Source organism: Mesocricetus auratus, unplaced genomic scaffold (genome assembly GCF_017639785.1).
Source record: "Mesocricetus auratus isolate SY011 unplaced genomic scaffold, BCM_Maur_2.0 Super-Scaffold_100006, whole genome shotgun sequence".
NCBI lineage: Eukaryota > Metazoa > Chordata > Mammalia > Rodentia > Cricetidae > Mesocricetus > Mesocricetus auratus.
The window spans coordinates 106,776,794-106,798,319 of NW_024429190.1; the positions used below are offsets into that span (position 1 = coordinate 106,776,794).

The 21,526-nt window shown below is 46.1% G+C and overlaps 1 pseudogene; it reads left to right on the forward strand.

Annotated features, from left to right (window-relative positions):
* The first annotated feature begins 297 nt into the window (after positions 1-297).
* Positions 298-791, forward strand: LOC106022426 (annotated as a pseudogene).
* The last annotated feature ends 20,735 nt before the right edge of the window (positions 792-21,526 follow it).

Genomic DNA, 21,526 nt, shown 5'->3' on the forward strand with positions numbered 1-21,526 from the left:
GAAGAGACATGTTACAATGGATTAAAGGGTATGTGGGGTGGGCAGCTTGGCTGGCTGTTTGGTTTTAAGAAACGCCTAATGTCATAAAAAGAGAAAAATTCAGATTGAAGTTCAAAGTAACAGTAGCTGATCTTTTCTCAACACTTTTTCTACACGTCAGTCCATCCATGTTTTGACCTCTTACCTGCTCACCATGTGCCTTCCAGGAAAGCAGAACTGTCTCCAATGCATAAATGACACATCTTAGATATGGGCTTTTCTCTTTTTCTTCCGGTTCCAGCCGCTTCAGGAGCTGCCGAATACCGTTCAGACATGGCCAAGTCCAAGAACCACACCACACATAACCAGTCCAGGAAATGGCACTGAAATGGCATCAAGAAACCCTGATCACAAAGATACGAATCTCTCAAGGGGGTCGACCCCAAGTTCCGGAGGAACATGCGCTTTGCCAAGAAGCACAACAAGAAAGGCCTGAAGAAGATGCAATGCCAAGGCAATGAGCGCACGTGCAGAGGCCATCAAGGACCTGGTGAAGCCCAAGGTGGTGAAGCCCAAGATGCCAAAGGGCCCCAGCCGCAAACTCAGCCGCCTTGCTTTCATCGCTCACCCCAAGCTTAGGAAGCGGATTAGAAACTACATAGCCAAGAGTTGTAGGCTCTGCCAAACCAAAGCCTAAGGTTCAAACCAAGGCAGAGGCCTCCGCTCCAGCTAAGGCCCAGGCTTCAGCTCAAGCTCCCAGAGGTGCCCAGGCTCCTGTGAAGGCCCCATATAAAAAGGTTTCTGTCACATGAAGACAGATGGACTGGTGTGATACACCTACACTATTTGCAGGTGATCATGCCCTGTGCTGTTTTTACAAATAAACTTGAGGCAAGACATGTTTAAAAAAATTAGATATGGGGTTTGAGGCAGACACTCGGCCCTTTAGAACCTCTGCCCCAGGGTGATGAAGGGTCTCAGACTCAGTCCAGGTACAAGCATATCTAATGCTAGAGGACCTCAGAAAGCTGGCTGGGTCATTCTACCAATTTCAGAGATCCTCAGGAAGAGATATCATCTAGAACACTAATTCTCAACCTGTGGGTCATGATTCCTTTGGGGGTCAAACAGCTCTTTCACAGGGGTAGCCTAAGACCATGGGACAGCACAGATATTTACATTGCAATTCACAGTAGTATAAAATTACAGTTATAAAGTAGCAACAAATTAATTTTATGGTTGGGGGTGGGGGAGTTACCAAAACATGAGGAACTGTGTTAAAGGGTCACAGCATTGGGAAGGTTGAGAACCACTACTCTAGAGCCTCCCCTGTCCTGGAGAACATTGCCTCTGTGTATTATTAGTACAAAACTACATGTTATAGGCATAATTTTCAGTTTGTGGTCACTCAGGAACCCAGAGGATCCCACAATTTGTCCATACCCTAAGCCTGTCTCTGATACTCTGTGCTGAGTGACAGTGGACACTTGGCTCATCCTCCCTGAGCATGCTTCCTCAGATGGAGCAGGACCAATGGAATGAGGTCAGGACATAGTGAGGCAAAGGAGTCCCCAGTGGGGAATACAGCAAGGGCTGAACAAGCATCAGGCCTCATCCTGAGCAGGTTAATTGTGGTTATGTCATTGTTGTCAAAACAAACACATCACAGAACCTGCAAGTTGTTTCCTCTCAGCCACTACCATTTACTCACTCTGCTTTCCCCCAGCCTCATTCCTGGTTCTGAAGTTGGTTGGAAGAATGAGAAAATAAATTAATGGTTTCCTTCTAGAATATCCAGTTCCTGAATTGCTAGGTTGGTTCTGTTGTAAAGGAGCATGCATTGTGTAAGTCTCCACTGTCACCTGAGAGAGTCTTGGAATCAAACGGGCTTGACACCAGAATGTTAACCAAACTGGATTGGATCATACTCCTTGTGAATAATGCACAGTGAGGTAGATGACCAGGAATCAGGTCAATGGAAATAGATCCTCCTTCCTGTAATCACAGGAACAAATTTGGTGATGGAACATTGGTTCCTCATCAACATCTTTTTTTGTTGTTGTTGTTGAGGCAGGGTATCATTACAGCCCAGGCTGGCCTCAAACATAGGAGTCCCTACCTCAGCCTCCCAGATACTAAGATTATAGAAATTTGTTGCTGTACCCTGTCCAACAAATGTATACAGCCAGGCCAGGGAAGAAAGTTACCAACTCAACTTTTTAGACAGTTGAATGGAGGCCATGAATTGTGGAGCACTGAGCTATGGTGATACACAGGGAGTTACAGGGAGTTCCAGTATCCTGAGGCATATCATGCCATGGGCAAAATAGCAATACCAACAGATAATGATGCTGCCTATTCAAGGGACCATATAGATTCTGGTGTGAAGCCATGGAGCCAGGAAACAAACACAAGTCAAAGAGAAGGAGATTCAGAATTCAAGAACTTATCCCAGAAGGGGTCAGATCTCTTGGGCTAGTGGTAGGAGGCTGCCTCACCCCCAGCTTACCTCCACCTTCAGATGACTCCTCCACAAAAGGCCAAAAGGAAGCATCTTACTACTCCCCACTGGTCTCTAGACCCCAGGACCATAGAATACCTGGCTACTCAGCACACTTCACACTATTCCGTTCCTCTATATATTTGTTCTTGCCATTCCCTTTTCCCAGAAGCCCTTCCTACATGACTCACCTTGCTGATTGCTATAATCCAAGACTAAGCTCAGAGACCACCAATCTAGGTAAGTTCAAATGTGCATCTCCTGTGCATCACATATCTCACCTCTTCATAAGAGTCTTCCCATAGGTCCTTGTCTTCCACTGGACCAAGATCCTTCGTGGGTATCTTTGAAGCCCCAACACCTATCACAGGGCATGGTGTGTAGTTGCTTAATTAATGCTAGTGGGGCCAGTTCTAACTGTGGAGGAAGAAGCGGCTTGGACTGTAAGAGGGAGAGAAGATAAGGACAGATAACAAGATTGGATATGAGCGGGTTGGAATTTGGTGTGGTGTCCAAATGCAGACAGAACCACATAGTGCCCAGGGATGGTGAGGGGGTATAGGAGTATCATACACTGGGCTGATAACTAAAAACATGGGAGCAACATGAGCTCCTTTAGTTAGGAGGTAACTTGGCAATAGGAGAGAACAACACCCATCCTAAAATCACCCATCCTAAATTTAGTATGTTCCTAAAAATCAATCATTCTGGGCATAGATAACACTGGCATTTGGAAATTTTACTGTTGCCTGGGGATTAAACAGTGGACTTAAGCCAGGACAAAAAGATAAAACAAGAGAGGGACTAGCAACAGATGTATCACCAAGGATTTCAACAAGAACCTAACCCAGACCCTCTAATATGGGCCCAACCCCCAAACTAACACACACACACACACACACACACACACACACACACAGTGGGAAGGGAAAGGAAGGGGACTCAAGAGAATCACACCCTGAAAGAGGGTGCCAGAGGAATGAGAAAGTAGTGTTTTCCTGCCTGGCTGGGTACCTACCAAGCTACAGCATCTGCAGTGTCAGTCTGATGTTGTTGGGACAAAAGACAATAGATCTGGGAGGGAAATCGGAGTGATGATACCCCTGCCCTCTGGAGCACCATGCACAGTACTCCTATTCTCCTGGATATCACCGAAGGTGGAAGGCTTGTTGGAAAAGCCCATACCCAAGACAAGGCCTAGGAGAAAAATGCATTCCTGGTCCCATCCGTGTGACCACCTGAAGGTACAGGGGTTAGAGAATGGGCCAGAACCCCAGAACAGTCCTGAAGAAATGTTGACAGCCCAGAAAGGAGACTAGGAATGTACAATATGTGTGGGGCTGAAGGACTTCCCAGCGTTGTGTGCCAGCCTGAGCTGAACTCAGCCTCTGACAGCAGCCCCTCAGTCTACATGAAGACCACCACAGGAGCTAAGGAAGAAAGTCACTGAGAAAACAGGACCAGTCTTCTTTGGCCTTCCATGGGAATTACTTCTCCCACAACACACAGGAAGTCCTGTCTCCAACCCCAGAGCAGACATAAGGCTCTAGATGGGCAGAGAAGTGACAGAACTTATACTACACCTGAGGGTTCTACCCTGTAAGTCTAGATGTGACCCTAAATGGGGCAAGGAGAAATTTCAACCATCCATGAGCCCATAGTGGTTTGGGGTGTGTGTGTGTGTGTGTGTGTGTGTGTGTGTGTGTGTGTATGACACAGGGTTCTATGTATCCCAGGCTGACTTCAGACTCACCATATAACCAAAGATGATCTTGACCCTCCTGCTTCTACCTCCCGAGTGCTGGTATTATGTGCCTGTACTGTACCAGGTTTATGTGGTGCTGGAGATTGAAACCAGATCTTTGTGCATGCTAGGCAAGCACTCTACCAACAAAGCTCCATCCCCAGCCTTAAACCTGTAGTTTTGACCTCCACAGCTGTCAAGCCACGGACTCCACTTCTAGCTAGTGTTAAGGGTAATTTGACAGAATTCAACAATAAGAAGTGGCTGGAGAAAAATGAAACGATTTCATTTCTCTACACCACCAGGTTTGACACTTGTCAATAAACCTGTTATGCAGAGGCCACCATGGAGCCCCACTCTGAGCTGAGGCAAAGCAAAGGGCAAAGAGAGGGACACCTCTCAGCTCCCCACCTCTGCTTCTCACGCACACAGATCTTAAGTCAAAAAGCCCCTCAGTCTTAATTACCAAACAAAAACAACAGCAGCAAACTGGCCACCCCCTCTCACCGTACGTCTTTATACTGTCATCTGCTCTGGCATTTTAATATCCAACTTCCTGTTGGAAGACAGATGCCTGGATGTTCACACCCCGTTCTAATGGTTTAATACCCTGGGTACTGAAGTGGGGAGGGGGCCTTGGGGAAGGGGACCATGAAAGCCTCCACCACACTGAACACAACTTCGGAGCAAATGGGTTTGAATATTCATTAAACAACATTTAATTTAAACACCCAAACTCTGGAAGCAGCAACATATGGCCTGTTTTATTTTACATAAACTGAATAGGAGGTGGTGTCATTAGTTTCTGCAGACACAATGTTCATTACCAATGAAGAACGCTTTCCTTTGAGGGCATCGCAGCATTGTGCTGGGCCCATCGGTCTGCTGCTCCTGAGGGTCAAACAAGCCTCTATTCTTGGGGCAGCTATGCCAAATAAATTGCTGTCCCCATGAGGATACAGATTAAAGCTTTGTCGTCTTCTAGGTTCATGCCTTGGAGAGTAGCTTGGATAGTATTTTTGTTTTTCAGGACTGAGCCCTCTTGGTAGCTAGAGGCAGTGTCTGAATGGCATAAGTCTGACCTTTACTTCTCCATGTCCACTGCTACCCAGTGAACTGGGGCCTGACTGTGTTTACCTATGTACAGGAAGTTCTGGGTTGAGCCAGGTATGTATGTCCCCATACTGTGTGTGTCAGCACGTGTCCCTGCAGCTCTCTGGCTGGGCATGGATATCAGCTGTGAACTCATTTCAGGGGGTGGGTACAAGGGCCCTTGTGATAGATACAACAAATGTGCAAATGTCTCTTTGGGTGCACCTGTGGCTGTGTGTTTTCATACACAGCAGTTATAAGAGCTGGCCTTTGTAACTATGTGTGTGAGTAAAAGGGCTCTGATGTGTAGAAATTAAGGTACACACACTACCTAGTTTCATACAGACATGTGTGGGAATGCTCTTTAACTGTCTGACACTAAGGGATTCTGAACTCAGGGCCCACTGGTACCTCCTCATGGGGTTCATGGAAATTTATCAATAAAGAAGCACTCGGGGCAGGAGATGGGGAAATGGCTCAGTCAGTAAAGTGCCTGCTATATAAGCATGAGAACTTGAGTTCAAATCCCCAGCTCCACATCAAAAGCTGGGTGTAGTGGTGCATCTCTGTAACTCTGGTGGGAGAAGGCAAGACAGGTAGATCCTTGAAGACCTTTGAAGTGTTTGGTGTTTGGGGCATCCAGCATAGCCAAACTAACGAGTTCCAGGTGGGGAGCAATAGAAAGAAGGCAACTGAAATAGACCTCAGGCCCCACAAGTATGTATACACAGGTGCATGCACACATACACACACACACACACACACACACACACAGAGAGAGAGAGAGAGAGAGAGAGAGAGAGAGAGAGAGAGAGAGAGAGAGAGAGAGAGAGAGAGAGTGTATAATTTCAACACTTGAAAGGAATTTCAACACAGGAAGCTCAGAAGTGCAAAACCACCCTCGGTTATATAGAAAATTCATGTACCAGCCTGGGTACATGAAACAAAATAACAACATTTTGGGGGGGAAAAAGCATTTGTGGGTTCTCCTCTTAAGTGGATAGCCATTTTGCTATATGTCCTTGAGCAAACATAGTTTTCTTTGTAAATTTGTGTTTCTGTTTTCATTTTGTTCTTTTCTCTTGCTTGTGGAAGTTAGCTGTTATTTCTTTTTTGAACTTGTTTTTATTGAACTATACATTTTCCCCTACTCCCCTTCCTTCCTCCTCTCTCCCCTTCCATCCTCCCCCATGCCCCACATATTCCCAGTTTACTCAGATCTTGTCTTTTCTCCTTCCTAGGCAGATCCATGTACGTCTTTCTTAGGGTCCTCTTTGTTACCTAGGTTCTCTGGGTTTGTGGACTGTAGGCTGGTTGTCCTTTGTTTATGTCTAATATCCACTTGAGTGAGTACATATTATATTTGTCTTTCTGGGTGTGTGTTACCTCACTTGGGATAGTTTTTTCTGGTTCTGCCCATTTGCCCACAAATTTCAAGGTGTCATTGTTTTTTACTGCTGAGTAGTACTCTATTGTGTAAAGGTACCACATTTTCTTTATCCAATCTTCGGTTGAGTGGCATCTACTGTTGTTGTTTTGACAAAGGATCTTGAAATATTGTGCCCCCCCCCATTTAAAAACTCATATCCTCCTGCCTCAGCCTCCCAAGTGCCGGGTTTAGAGGTACTTGCCACTTTGTTTATACATTTATAAACTTATCAAAAAGGAGACTTTGGGCCACTCCCACCAATGAGTAAAGATAAACAAAGGACCCCATGTGCGGAATGGCATCAAGCCATGTGGCCACAGAAGGTACTGCTGCACTATGTCTAAGTATGTATGTTCAGGGACTTGTGGCAGAAGAGACTTGAGTTGTGGTCTCAGCTAACAGAGTCCTTCCCATATTCCTCATGCTTACAATGAAAACAGAAGGAAAATGAAAACTAGCTCTTTCCTGTTCCAAATGTCACCTTCATCCTGGGGGGCTTCTGTAAGATACTGACTACCATGGCCAGGGGGGCTTCTGTAAGATACTGACTACCATGGCCAGAACCACACTGGCCCCTTTCAGAAAGGGGCTGTTTATTTTTTTTAAAGATTTATTTATTTATTACATACACAGTGTTCTGCCTACATACCAGAAGAGGGCACCAGATTATTGTAGATGGTTGTAAGACACCATGTGGTTGCTGGGAACTGAACTCAGGACCTCTGGAAGAGCAGTCAGTGCTCTTAACCTCTGAGCCATCTCTCCAGCCACTGTTTAGAGTGTTTCTTGGCCCCTACCCTGCAGGCTGATATAGAACAAGAGCTTGGGCAGGACCTTGAAGGCTTTTCAAACAAAACCTGTGTCAGGCCAGGCAGTGGTGGTGCACACCTTTAATCCTAGCACTCAGAAAGCAGAGGCAGATGGATCTCTGTGAGTTCAAGGCCAGTCTGGTCTACAGAGTGAGTTTCCGGAACAGGCAGATTTGTTACATAGAGAAACTCTGTCTCTAAAAACAAAACAACACAAAACAACAACAAAGCTATGCCTCACCTTTCATCACTGGGTATTGTCTGTCCCCAGCTGCTTACATGTGATATGAGGTCATGTTTCTTCTCTCCTGCCTTCTGACTATGTACAGGGCTAGACAGGTGGCTCATTGGTAAGAGCACTTCCTATTCTTGCAGAGGACCAGGTTTCATACCTAGCACCCACCTTCGGGGTTCAAAATCAGCTGTAACTCCAGTTCCAGAGGATCTGGTGCCACTTCTGGCCTCTGCAGGCACCTGCATGTACATGGTAAATATAATTCATGGCACACATACACACACAAACAATATAGTATAATTTGTATTAGAGGGGTTTTTTGTTGTTGTTTTGTTTTGTTTTGCTTTGTTTTTTCGGTTTTTGAGACAGGGTTTCTCTGTGGCTTTGGAGGCTGTCCTGGAACTAGCTCTTGTAGACCAGACTGGTCTCGAACTCACACAGAGATCCGCCTGCCTTTGTCTCCCACATCTGGGATTAAAGGCGTGAGCCACTACCGCCCAGCTTGTATTAGAGTTTTTTATTGTTGTTGTTTGAAACAGGGTGTCTTACAGTTCAGACTAGCCTCAAATTCAATATGTACCCGAGGCTGACCTTGAACTCTTAGTTCCATAGCTTCGCCCTCCAGTGCTAGAATTACAAACTGCACTACCATGCCCTGAAAAATAATTATTTTTGAATGACATGTAACAGATAAACCTTTTTTTTTTATTTTTCCCAAGACAAAAATCTCACTATTTGAAGGACACTTCAAGTGTCCTGGGACTTACATTTTTTTTTTGGGACTTACATTTTAAGATCAGACTGTCCTCAAACCCACAGAGATCCATCTGCCTCTGCCTCCCTAGTGCTGGGATTAAAGGTGTGTGCCACTACCACCCGGCCTTACTGATTTTTTTTAACCTTAAATAATGTTGATTATCCTCTACAACTGGAGCCCAAGGGTATTGGAGTCTTCATGCAGCTTTTCAAGGATGTAGTTATTTCCCCATTTTGCTCTCCTTTTCAGTCCCAACAGCCTTTTTCTGTGTCTGTAGTGGTATCACCAATTCTGACTTGGCCAGCTTCAGCCAGGCAAGGAAGGCAAGGAAGGGTGCTTCCAAAGGCTGATTATCTGAGCCACTGCTCATTCCTAGGCTACAGACACTGTGTTTCTATTGGGTGAGACCAATCTAGACCCAACCCCAAGATATGCTAATAATTTTAATAGTAGGGATACAAAACAGACCCTAGAGAAGTAACCAGAAGACCCTGAAGGATCTGTTTTCCCACAAACCACTGAGCCAACACCTGTGTCCAACTTAATAGGAAATGCCCAGGACAAGAGACACCTTGTGACCCCTGTTGACCAAATGCCAAGTGACCATTGAGCAAATCCTTGTTATGTGTCCCAGGCATAATGGCAAGAACTCAGCCTGCTGCAGAACTCATTTCTGGACACAGAGGGAGTTCACTGGGAGATAAGAAGATGTCCTTATCTGTCCCCAGCTTAAAGGAAAATCCTTCTATGTGCTGAAGTTCCTCCAAATTAGAAATAGATAGGGCAGGTGGCCGAACAGACAGGTGGCTAAGAGCATCAGCTGCTCTTGCAGAAGACCCAGGTTCAAATCCCAGCACCCACATGGCTTCCCACAACCACATGTAACTCCAGTCCCAGAGGCTCCAATGCCCTCTTCTGGCCTTCTCAGGCACCATACATGCATGTGCAGCACACGCAAATATGCAAATAAAGAATTCACACAGGTTAAATGATATAATAAGTAAATCTTTAAATTGAACTGGACATTGGTGACCCACACTTTTAATCCCAGCACTCAGGAGGCAGAGGCAGGTGGATCTCTGTGAGTTCCAAGCCAGCTTGGTCTACAGAGCAAATTCCAGGACAGGCTCCAAAACAATACAGAGAAACCCTGTCTCAAAAATAAACAAACAAACAACAACAACAACAACAACAAAAACCCCTGGAAACTGGGGTTTAGAAACTGTAACCTAAATGCTCTTACTGAAAGTTGACATCCACAGTGGGGAAGTGTCCTAAATCTTGGCAGCTGGAAGCCCATGAATTACTGTCACTATCATCACCTCTTGTTAGAACTCCTGTCCCAGCCTCCTGGCAGCTCTCCCTGCTTCAGTCTCAACCCAGTCCACAGGATAGGGCCCCAGGATGAATAAAAGGAAGAAAATAGGCTGAACACCAGTGTTCACCTCTTCCTGCTTCCTGACTGGAGACAGAGGACAGCCATCATCTTACCCTCTCCACCATGGTGGACTGTGTCCCCTCAAGCTGTAAGCCAAAATAAACTCTTCCTCCCTCGAGCTACTTTTGCCAACTATTTCATCACAGTGATGAGAAAAGGAACAGATACAGCACCCTACCTGGGCTTCCCTTCCATTCTTGCTCAACTTCCCTAGCCACTTCCAATAACTCCCTACCAGAGGAGTCTACCGTCACTGCTGGAAATAATCTGCCTCCCTAGCTCTGTCTCCAGAAGCATTCCAGTCATGGGCTAAGAGTCCTACAGAACCCATCCTGGAGAAAGTGACACTACCTGCATCCAATTTGAAGGCAGGAAAGTCAGCAAGAACTCTCAGCACCAGACTACAAGGCCAGTATTTGCTCTAGCATGCCCCACCCCCACATAAACCATCTTCAGTTCTGTGACCTGTCTCCTCTGGTACAGTTGACACAATGGCCTTGAGACTCAGGCTTCACGTTCTTGCATGGTCTCACACTCACCCTCTCCTACTATAACAGCTTCTACCTAGAAACCTATGCACAATGGGTCTTAGTGTGTGTGTGTGTGTGTGTGTGTGTGTGTGTGTGTGTGTGTGAAACTAAATGACCAACACACTGCCCCAGACATGAGCATCATTCTGAGAGATGCTCAGTTTGCCCAAAGGCAGCCTGTTCCCATGAGGACCAGCCCAGGAGGCAGTGTTGCAGGTCATGCTCCAGTCCCTAGCTTACTCCCATGGCAGCTATCTCCTCTCACCTTCAGGATGTGTAGAAGCCAGAGAGAGATCCCTTCTCATCTCTCTGCTCACTCACCTTCCTCCCAGGGACGTTATGAGAATTAATGGGATAACAGATGAAGCGCCTCCAAGGAAACAGGCTACATAAATCCAAAGTGTTATTATTAAATTCCAAATTTAGCCCTTGGGATCAGTGAGACATGACAAATCTGAGCTGGGAGCAATCTCAGCTGCATGGACAGGAAGTCCCTATAAAATCAGGAGCTGTGACGTGCAGGCTTTGGGGGCTAAGAGAAACCATAAATGTCCCCCCACTTCAAGTAAATACTCCACCAAAGGCTGGAAGAGGCTCTAAGGGAATCCCACCATAGAGGCATCCAATCTCTGTTTATTCCCAAGCAGGTACAGGAAGCTCACTGTCCTCAAGAAACTCCTATCTTCTATTTCGTTCCTGGGTTGGGGGCTGTAGTTCAGTTGGTAGAGTGTTTGCCTGCCATGTACTCTAAGCCCTGGGTTTAGAGTGTGGTGGCACATGCCTGTTATCCCAGCACTTGGAAGGTAGATGTAGGAGGATCAGAAGTTCAAGATCGTCTTCCTCACTAGATAGCAAGTGTTAGGCCAGCTGGGCTACAGGAGACCCCTTCTCAAAAGAGAAAGATTAAATAAACAGCCTTCTATTGTGCAGCCATACCTATTCCCATGCTTTTCATTCCCAGGACTAAATTCAGGCTTTTCCAGTAGGATATCCATGACCAGTAGAATTGCTACCTTTTCACTTTTCTTTTTTTTTTTTTTTTTTGTCTTGTCTTGTTTTGTTTTGTTTTTTCAAGACAGGGTTTCTCTGTGTAGCTTTGGAGTCTGTCTGGACACTTGCTCTGTAGACCAAGCTGGCCTTGAACTCACATAGATTGCCTGCCTCTGCCTCCCAAATTCTGGGATTAAAGGTGTGCACTGCCACCAACACCTGGTTGCCTTTTTAACTTCTAAGTAAACAGCCCCTCACATTCTAACCACCCACACACAACCAGAATCAGAAGGCAAGTCCACCTTGACACTCTAATGTGCATTGGTTCTCTGATTATGCCTGCCATAATTCCCAGGGAAGCTCATAAGACATGGTAGAGCAGCAGAACCCTGCCCCAGTTCCAAGAGCCCATGTTCCACTAAGGCAGACAGCTGGACACTCAGTTCATGTGAAATCACTGCAGAATGTTATCTACATTTATATTTGGGGCCTCAATCCTGCACTGGATGGATCTAGATAATCACAACCCTAACCTTCCCCAGGATGACAACCAAATGACTGGACTTCTTGGATCAGAGAATCACAGTGCATAGAGGATCCCAGCCACTGGGGCCACACCAATAGACACCTATTAGTGATTCTCAGACAGTGGCTTAAATGCTCAATTTCTGTTTGCTTTTCTCTCAGGTGGGAACACTATTGTGTTTGGTGGCATGTAATCACTTTCAGGAGGCTGAGGCAGAGAGATTGAGAATTTCAGGCCAGTCTGGGCTACACAGTAAGCTTGAGATTGACCAGGTCTATTTAGCAAAACATTTTTTAAAAAATGATGAGGGGATTCTCATCTTGCTAGGATTGTAGCTCAGTGGTAGAGCATTTAGCTAACACACACACACACACACACACACACACACACACACACAAGAAAAAGATATTTTTCTAAATATCTATGTGCTGGTTAGTTTTAACTGTCAACGTGACAATCAAGAATCATCCTGAGAGTCTTGATGGGGAATTATCTAGATCAGATGGCCTGTGGGGGGTTATCTTGACTGTTAATTGATGTATGAAGACCTGCCCATTGTAGGTGGCACTGTTCCCTGGACAGAGGATCCTGAACAATTTAAGAGGAGAAAGCTGGATATGCCAGCAGTTGAGAATGTTTATGCTCATTTTTCTTTGCTCTTGACTGTGGATGTGATGTAACTAGCTGTCTCCAGCTCCTGCTTCTGTGACTTCCCCAAAGTAATGGCCTGGAACCTAGAATGATATGCTAAAATAAACCCTTCCTCCTCTAATGCTATTTTTGTCAGGGTATTTTTTCATAGCAACAGAAATGACAATAGACTATATAAACATAAATAAACACATAAAAAGATGGTCATAACTATTAGTTGGGTTGTTTGCCTATTCTGGTTTTTTGAGACAGGGTCTCTCTATGTAGCTCTAGCTGCCTGGAACTTGTTATGTAGACCAGATTGGCCTCAAACTCACAGACACATATTTGCCTATGCCTCCAGAGTACTGGAATTAAAGGTATGTGCCACTATGTCCTACAAAATCATTAGTTTTATGAATTTTAAGTAAAAACTATAATTAAGGCTGGACATTTATTTCAATGATAGAGCATTTGCCTAGTATGTACAAGATTCTATGTTTGATCTCCACAATATACATACGCTCCCCCCCCCCAAAAAAAGACATTCATAAACCAAATGTAGTGGCAGACACCCAAAATCCCAGCACTAGAAAGGCTGATATAGGGAGATCTTAAGTTCAATGCCAGCTGGGGTTACTGTAGTGATTTGAATTAGAATGACCCCCATTAGCTCATAAATTTGTATGCTGGTCCCCAGTTAGTGGAACTGTTTGGGAAGGATTAGGAGGTGTGGCCTTGTTAGAGTAGGTGTGTCATTGGGAGTAGGTTTTGAGGTTTGAAAAGCCCATGCCAGGCCCATTGTCTCTTTCACTCTGCCTGTTTCCTCTCAGCTACTGCTCCTGCACCATGCCTATCTGCTTTCTTCCATGATGAACATGGACTAACTCTCTAAAACTATAAACAAACTTCAACTAAATGCTTTCTTTTGTAAGAGTTGTCTTGGTCATGGTGTCTCTTCACAGCAATAGAACGGTAACTAACAAATCTACATAGTGAGTTCAAGACAAATTTGAATCATACAAAGAGACTTTAATTCAAAAAGACAAAAAAACAGGGCTGGAGATATATAGCTCATTTGGTAGAGTGCTTGTCTAGCATACATAAAGCCCAGGGTTTGTTCTCCAGTACCATATAAAACCAGACATGGTAGTAGAGGGTTATAATCTCAGCACTTGGGAAGCAAAGACAGAAAGGTTGGAAGTTCAAGGTTACCTTTAGCTACCTATCCAGTTAGAGACCAGCCTGGGTGATATCATAAGATACTATCTCAAAAACACCAAAACCAAAATTAGCTTACCCCATTCACTAAATCAATACTGTAGATATTAACAATATTAGAGAAGATATAGAGGAATTGGAGCATAAACTTGCTCATATTCTGGAATGATTTCCTTGAACCAATTCCAGAGAAGTCTCCAGCACTGCCTGCTTTTTGGTTCTGCTAAATACCTGTCAGTTTTCTAATAAATATCCCTCATGTTCCAGAGGCCCCTGGTCAAAGGGACTGTACAAAGCATACATTGTTTTCCTCCTCCCACAGCAAAGACTGGTAGTGGTCCCCAATCAATTCTCTACTGACAGTCTAGTCTAGAGTTGGCCTATGTGGAGACAGTGTGGCCTCTCCCAGACTTGCTGGGGGTGGAGAGGGGAAGAAAGCTTTCACTGAGTCAGCCATAGTGAAGCACTCCTCAGAACTCTGATGCTGAGCCCTTCCTTGCCTCATTCTTAGCCCACCTGTGATTGGTACAACCCACAGAACAAACACACACACGAGACAGCAAAGCTGAGAAACTATCTAGGCCATTGCTGACACCAGGGAACTGCTGCATCCACCAACCCTAGGGGCCTTTGCACATGTGTCCTTACTACGCAAGGCTCTCTAGGCTGATTCAAAGTTACTTGTAGCCAAGGCCTCCTTGCAGTCAGCGTACAGGATTGATGTCATAGGGAGTACCAGGGTTGCCATGTCAAGCCTTAGCTTCCCAGGGGTCACTGATGTGCTAACAACAGACTGCGCAGGATGACCCAGGACAATGAGCTAGACAACATGGGTGAGGTACCAGAGCTTCATCAACTCAAAGATGTAAGGAAAGAGGCTGAGGCACAGCTCAGGTAAAGCATTCTCTCTCCCTGAGTGTGCAAGGCCTTAGGCTGTTTCATCCCCAGCACCACAGGTACTCTCGTGTTGGGGCGTGGGGGAGGGGTAAGATGTTGATGTGTGTGTAAATGCACCTGAGCTTCTTCAAATGGGTGCTGTCAGGAGGGCAGGAACTCTGGGTGGAGCAGCCAGAAGCCCAGTCCCCTCCTCACCTTTAAATTCAGAAACCTCACTAGTCACTTACACCCTGCTTCAGTAGAGGTGCTAGGTGAGTCAAAACAAAACAAAACAAAACAAAACAAAACAAAACAAAACAAAAAAACTTCCCTTTGCTTCTCTGGGGAAGCAGATAGAAAGAGTTGCCTTGCTTACCATTTACTGTGGAGGCTTGTGCCTGGATGGTCTTGGTGGTGGGATGGGCAATTTCTAGCCAAATTCTCTGCATATCACCAGACATAGTGGGAGCAGCAGAGGGCTGCTATCCCCAAATACATAAGTGTTGTGTACTTCTACAGACTCAAAATAGGCAATGCCAGAGGCCTTCTGTGCAGCTCAACACTCAGCTGGGTGAATGGCCAGATAGTGTAAAGGTAAGACACCAACCCTTGGCGGGGTGATGGTGGCACATGCCTTTAATCCCAGCACTCGGGAGGCAGAGGCAGGAGGATCTATGTGAGTTCAAGGCCAGTCTGGTCCACAAAGCTACATAAAGAAACCCTGTCTCCACTCTGGATATCCCCCAAGGAGGGCCTTATCCTCCCTGGGGAATGATGTGGGGATTGGGTTGAGGGTGAGGGGCTGGGCGTGGGGCTGGTGGAGGGAGAAGGGGGGAGCCGGGATTAACATTTGAAGCATGCATGTTTCTAATTTAAAAATATACATAAAATAAAAAGAAAGAAACCCTGTCTCAAAAAATAAAAAAAAATAAAAAGACCAACCCTTGTATTCAGGAGGGAAATGCTGAAGTCACTCTGAGGCAATGTATTTCCTGAAGAAATGGACAATGCAGCTGAGAGACACCATGATGTAAATCGTTCCTCCTTCCAAACAACACAGAATAGAAATCCATATAGAGACAAATCCAGGTGTCTAAGGACCTGGAAAAAAAAATCCAATTTGGTAGGTTCCACCTTACTGCCTTGCAAGTCCCTGAAAAGACTTACTTTAACACCAGAGATGAATGTCTTCATGTCACAGCTCCTGCAGCCCCCTTGCATCACAAGCCTTTCAAAGCACAAGCAGGGCTCTTTCCAGCTCCCTGGGGCAGGATTTGTATATATCTATTTACATGTGTGCATTTACACTTATCTTTGAGAGGAGAGGATCTACATATCAGGGGCTTCTACTCTAGGAGGGAAGGACATGTTTGAACGGTGGTTCACATCATAGAGGGAGGATAGGAGACAGAGGAAGGCAGTCTGCTGGTTTTCGCCTTTCTTCCTTATGGCAGGATTTTAGACACAGAAAGAGCTGCTGATAGCCACTTAATCAAAGCTACTCCCTCACCCTAGCTGGGAAACTGAGGCCCAGAGGCAAAGGAAAATTAACCCAGATCAAAAAGCAGACTTGAAGGCAGCTTCTGGCAGCCCACATTCAACAAGACAGCAGTATGACCCTGTAGCATGCTGAATGCTGAGCCATAATCAGCTACTGGGGTTCTAGTTCTCTGCCCTCTAAAGAAACTGTAAGCTGCCTGGCTGGGCAGCTACAAAAGAGGAATGCTGTTTGCAGAGGATCTGCAGAGACCTTGCCCCACGGATGGGTAGACATCGCCATGCACATGTGAACAGCAGCAAGCCCTCCAGGTTCAGCTTCTCTACGAGGGTTGAATCCTGTAAACAAGATTACCACCCCAGCAGACCTTCCCGGAAGAAGAAAGGCTGACCCCTCTGTTAATCTAGCAGCAGGCTTTCCCGAGACAACAAAGCAGGCGGTTCCAAGCCTGTGCCCACAGTGCCCCCTCGTGGAAGTCGGCCGGAAGGACCACCTTTATTCCACCTAGGAAGGTTCTGGACTGGGCTATCAACAGTGTTCTTTGGAAGCCCCCCACAGCTCTCCCCTCTGAAGGGTGTACTCCCCAACACTCTTAACTTTGTCAGTACCAGACTCACCTGACAGCCTTGTTAAAATCCAAGTTAGTTGGGTGGGGCCCTGAAATTTGCAACTCTAACAAGCTTCCAGGTGGTGCTGAGGCTAGAGTGAAGACAAGGAAGGCCTGCCTTAGCTAGTCCCCAGGCTCATCCCAGTGATTGTGCAACCTTAACTCCCTGTGAACCTCAACTTCATCTGCAAAACAGGGAGAAGAGTGCCTCCCTCCTAGACTTAGCTCACAGTATACCCTCAATAAAGGTGTTCATGTGTATCACATGTGCATATTTACATGTGTGTGCATATAGACGTGGAGGTTAAAGGTAGACCTCAGGCTCCCTCCTCTCTTAATCTCCCCTACTTTTTGAGACAGGGTCTCTCACTAAATCTAGACCATATCATTTCATTTAGGCTAGGCTGGCAAGCTACCCCTCCCCCAGGAATCTGCCTGTGGCTCCCCCAGCACTAGGGTTACAGATGCCCCCTTGGCCCAGCTTTTATGTAGGTGCTAGGGATCTGAACTCAGGTTCTCAAGCTTGCACTTTACCCACTGAGACATCTCCCCAGCTCTCTGCTCATAATTTTTATTAACAGTAACCATAGTATTATCATTCATTTGCAAGCTTCTTTCAGACAAGGCCTGTCGCACTAGAGAAAGGTAAAATGGGCCTTTGTGAATTTTCAGCCTAAACCTTGAAGTTGTTAAAATTTCAGTTGTATGAGTGCCCCTGCCCCTCCAATCTACAAAGTGAACTCTGGGGTGAGCAGTTGAGTATTTCTTTTTTTTTTTTTTAAAGATTTATTTACTATATATACAGTGTTCCACCTGCATGTATGATTGCACACCAGAAGAGAGCACCAGATCTCATTACAGATGGTTGTGAGCCACTACGTGGTTGCTGGGATTGAACTCAGAACCTCTGGAAGAAAAGCCAGTGCTCTTAACCTCTGAGCCATCTCTCCAGCCCGAGTATTTCTTTTCTAACTTTTTATTATTTTATGTATTTTACCTGCCTTTGTGAGGGTGTCAGATCTTGGGAGTTAGACAGTTGTTAGCTGCTATGCGTGTCCTAGGAATCGAACTCAGACCCCATAGAAGAGCAGTTAGTATTTTTTTTTTTTTTTGGTTTTTCGAGACAGGGTTTCTCTGTGGCTTTGGAGGCTGTCCTGGAACTCGCTCTGTAGACCAGGCTGGCCTCGAACTCAGAGATCCGCCTGCCTCTGCCTCCCGAGTGCTGGGATTAAAGGCGTGCACCACCACCACCCGGCACAGCAACAAATCTTTATCTAAGAATGTATTAAGTAATTAAAATTAAGATTTTAAACCATCACCAAGACTGTAACTATTATTTATTTTTTTGATTTAAATTAGAAACAAACCTACTTCACATGTCAATCCCAGCTCCCTCTCCCTCCCTCCTCCATGGCCTCCAACAACCCACCCAACCCCTCACCCAATCCCCACTCCACTCTCCAAGGAGGGTGAGGCCCTTCATGGGGGATCTATTCCATAGTCTGTCTTGTCATCCGGGGCAGGGTCTAGGCCCTCCCCCATGTGTGCAGGCTGAGAGAGCATCCCTCCATGTGGAATGGGCTCCCAAAGTCCATTTGAATGCCAGGGATAAATACTGACCTATTGCCCGAGGCCTCAAATAATGACGAAGCCTCCTCACTGACACCCACGTTCAGGGGGTCTGGATCAGTCCTGTGCTGGTCTCTCAGCTATTAGTCTGGGGTCCATGAGCCCCTCTGTGGGGAGCCACCCCCACATTCTCCGTTACAAGATGGCGCTGACACCCGTTGTCAGTTGGAATAAACAACCTTGGTGCGCATGTGCCTGCTACTTTTCCATCCCTTACTCTCTGCCTCTCCCGTGGCGTCATATGGGCTGACGAGCAGGAGCCAGTCAGGAGATGACACGTCCGAGGCGGGGACTGCTGAGCTATATAAGGGTTGGGCTTTCCGCTCCCCGAGTCTCCACTCTGTAAGCTTATGCTCTCCCTCTCAAGACACATTAAAGCTGTTCTGCAGAAAGATCCTAAGTGTGCCGCGTCGTTCTTGCTGGCGAGACGGTAGCGCGGGACATCCCTCCTTGTTCAGGTCAATGCGGCTGAGGATTTTTAACAAACCCCTCAAGACTCAAGCTAATCCTTGTACCTGATACAAATGCGGAGCATGGAAGCCCAAGCTGTAAACCCTCTGTTCCCCCATTGCACCTGCTGCCTAGAGGCTGGGGAGCAGAAACGGGTCTGGGTTCCTAGCCTGACTTCCTTCCCCAGTACATTGCTCTACTGTCAGTTCATTATCCCTATCCTGCAGTACAAATCTTTCCATCACGCCTGATGAGCAGTCAAACGGTTCAAGTATTTTGTGTGGAAAAACTCAGCATGCGATAAGGACTCTTGATCTACTGCTCAACGCTAATTCTCCACATTTTCTTTTACTCAACCAAAATACTAGATGAGGAAAGTCTGGCACACAAGGTCTTCCTTAGACTGTTCCCTGCTGACCTCTCCAAGCCCCTCCTGCTGGAGTCTTGTACCCTAACTCACTTCCAGCCTGAAGACACTGTGAGGTAGGGCCTGGGGTCTGGAATAGGAGGAAGTCCAAAAGGAAGATGAAAGGATGTGTGAGCTGACTCAGGAAAGCTCACCTTGATAACACTGACAATGCAGTCATGCTGCTTTGCCAACCAGAGGTCTGTTTGGAATGGAATTTCCCCCATGAGAAAGGCAGGAATAAAGAGCAACTCTATCTGAAGCCACCATTCCATTTCAATTCAGGATAACCATCCATCCCTCCATCACCTGCTCCACCTTAGTCCCATCTTTCATGGCCTCCAATGAGACTGCCTTTATGCATTTGAACTAGATCTTGCCACTTGTCCTGGTGTTACCTCCCCTAGACTTCCAGGACCCAGCTTTTTACACCAATTTTGGCTGTGGACAATCATCATGTCCCAAACATGCACTGCTAGTCACTCTAGGAACCAGATCCTAAGTTTACTCTCCTGTTGGCTTATCTTTACATCTCAGGTGCCAGACCAGGCAGGAAGTGGTGGTGCACACAGTAACTTGATAAATGAGAAATGTGGTTAGCTACCTATGTTCAATATACCTGTGGCAAATGACACCTCACTGACTAAAACATGCACAAAAGAAAGCAGTTTTATGACTGGATACAGAGATGTCTTAGGGTCACACAACTGCATGCTAACCCCATCCTCACTGGCACTTGGTAGCCAAGAACTATCTATTACCTACACCCTCTCCAACCTGAAGAGACACCTTCCTATGAAGGTTAACTGCAGACCACTGTCCACATAATGGACAGTTTATAACTCTGCCTGCTTCCATGAGAGTATGGTATAAGATGTCTCTCTGGGGCAAATCAAAATAAACTTGCCAGCTGGAGAGGAGTGGCACACACCTTAAATGCCAGCACTCAGGAGGCAGAGGCAGACCAATTTGAGTCAAGGCCAGCCTGGTCTATAGCAAAGCAAAAGACTTGCCAAGGATGCCGGGCGTTGGTGGCACACGCCTTTAATCCCAGCACTCAGGAGGCAGAGGCAGGCGGATCTCTGAGTTCCAGGACAGCCTCCAAAAATACAGAGAAACCATGTCTGGAAAAACAGAAACAAAAACTTGCCAAGGAAAGGGAAGCAACAAAGGATATCTGAAAGCTGCCTGGTTACTTAGCCACACCCCAGCTACAACACAGGGGGCTGGAGCAAACCAAAAGCAGCACCCGGAACACAATGGAAACTCGGCACTTGCAGGACCATCTCTCCTCCCTCGATGGTTCCCCAGTGGAGGGAAGCTCAGCATATTATCCATCCGTCAAGTAGACACAAGGTCTGGAGTTTTGTACCCTCACTAGTATCCAGTTGGTACCAGGCTGGAAGGGCTGTACTCTCTTGATTTCCTCAGTAAAATCAATTTTGCATTCCTATAAAGGTTTGCTCAAAACCTGTAGAGAGCAGTATCAGCCAATATCAGGGTGTGCTACAGCTTCATTCCCAACTTCAATAACACAACTGCACACAGCCTAGTTTCCCCAAATCCTCACTTCCTATCATTTGCTTAGGTCCTTCAGTCTCCACTATCCTGTCATCCTGAGTCTCAAAATAGCTCATGATTCAGAATGGCAGAACAGATACCCTTCAAAGGCCCCATCTGACATTAACCCAAACATGCAGACTAAAGTAACAAAGGGACAAACCAGTGAGAGTGATGACTGGCTGGAGCACACAGGCTGTTTGTAGGGAAATGGCCATACAGCTGTCAGCCATCACTATCTGGGGGGAGAAAGCCCACCTTGTGGAGCCCTGGCAGCATAGCTGCACAGCTGATCCCGCCCACTCACAAAACCAGTGTTTGTTCCACTGCTTTCTTCAACCTCACCCTTCCTTTAGCCATGGACCAACCTGCCTATCTTCCTCCTTTTGCAGTCTTGGTTACCCTGCAGACAACCATGTAACACTTTCATAAGGTCAACCCATGGTCTGTTTCTTAGGGGCCATCGGATCCAGCAAGGGAACAAGTTCCTTAATAATCCACAAAGCTGCATACACATGTCACATCTTTGCTCCCCAAGATGCTATCCCACTTTCACCTGTCCAACCTACCAGGCCTTTCATATCCTTTGCTTAAAGTCATTGGACCAGAGTTGTTCATGG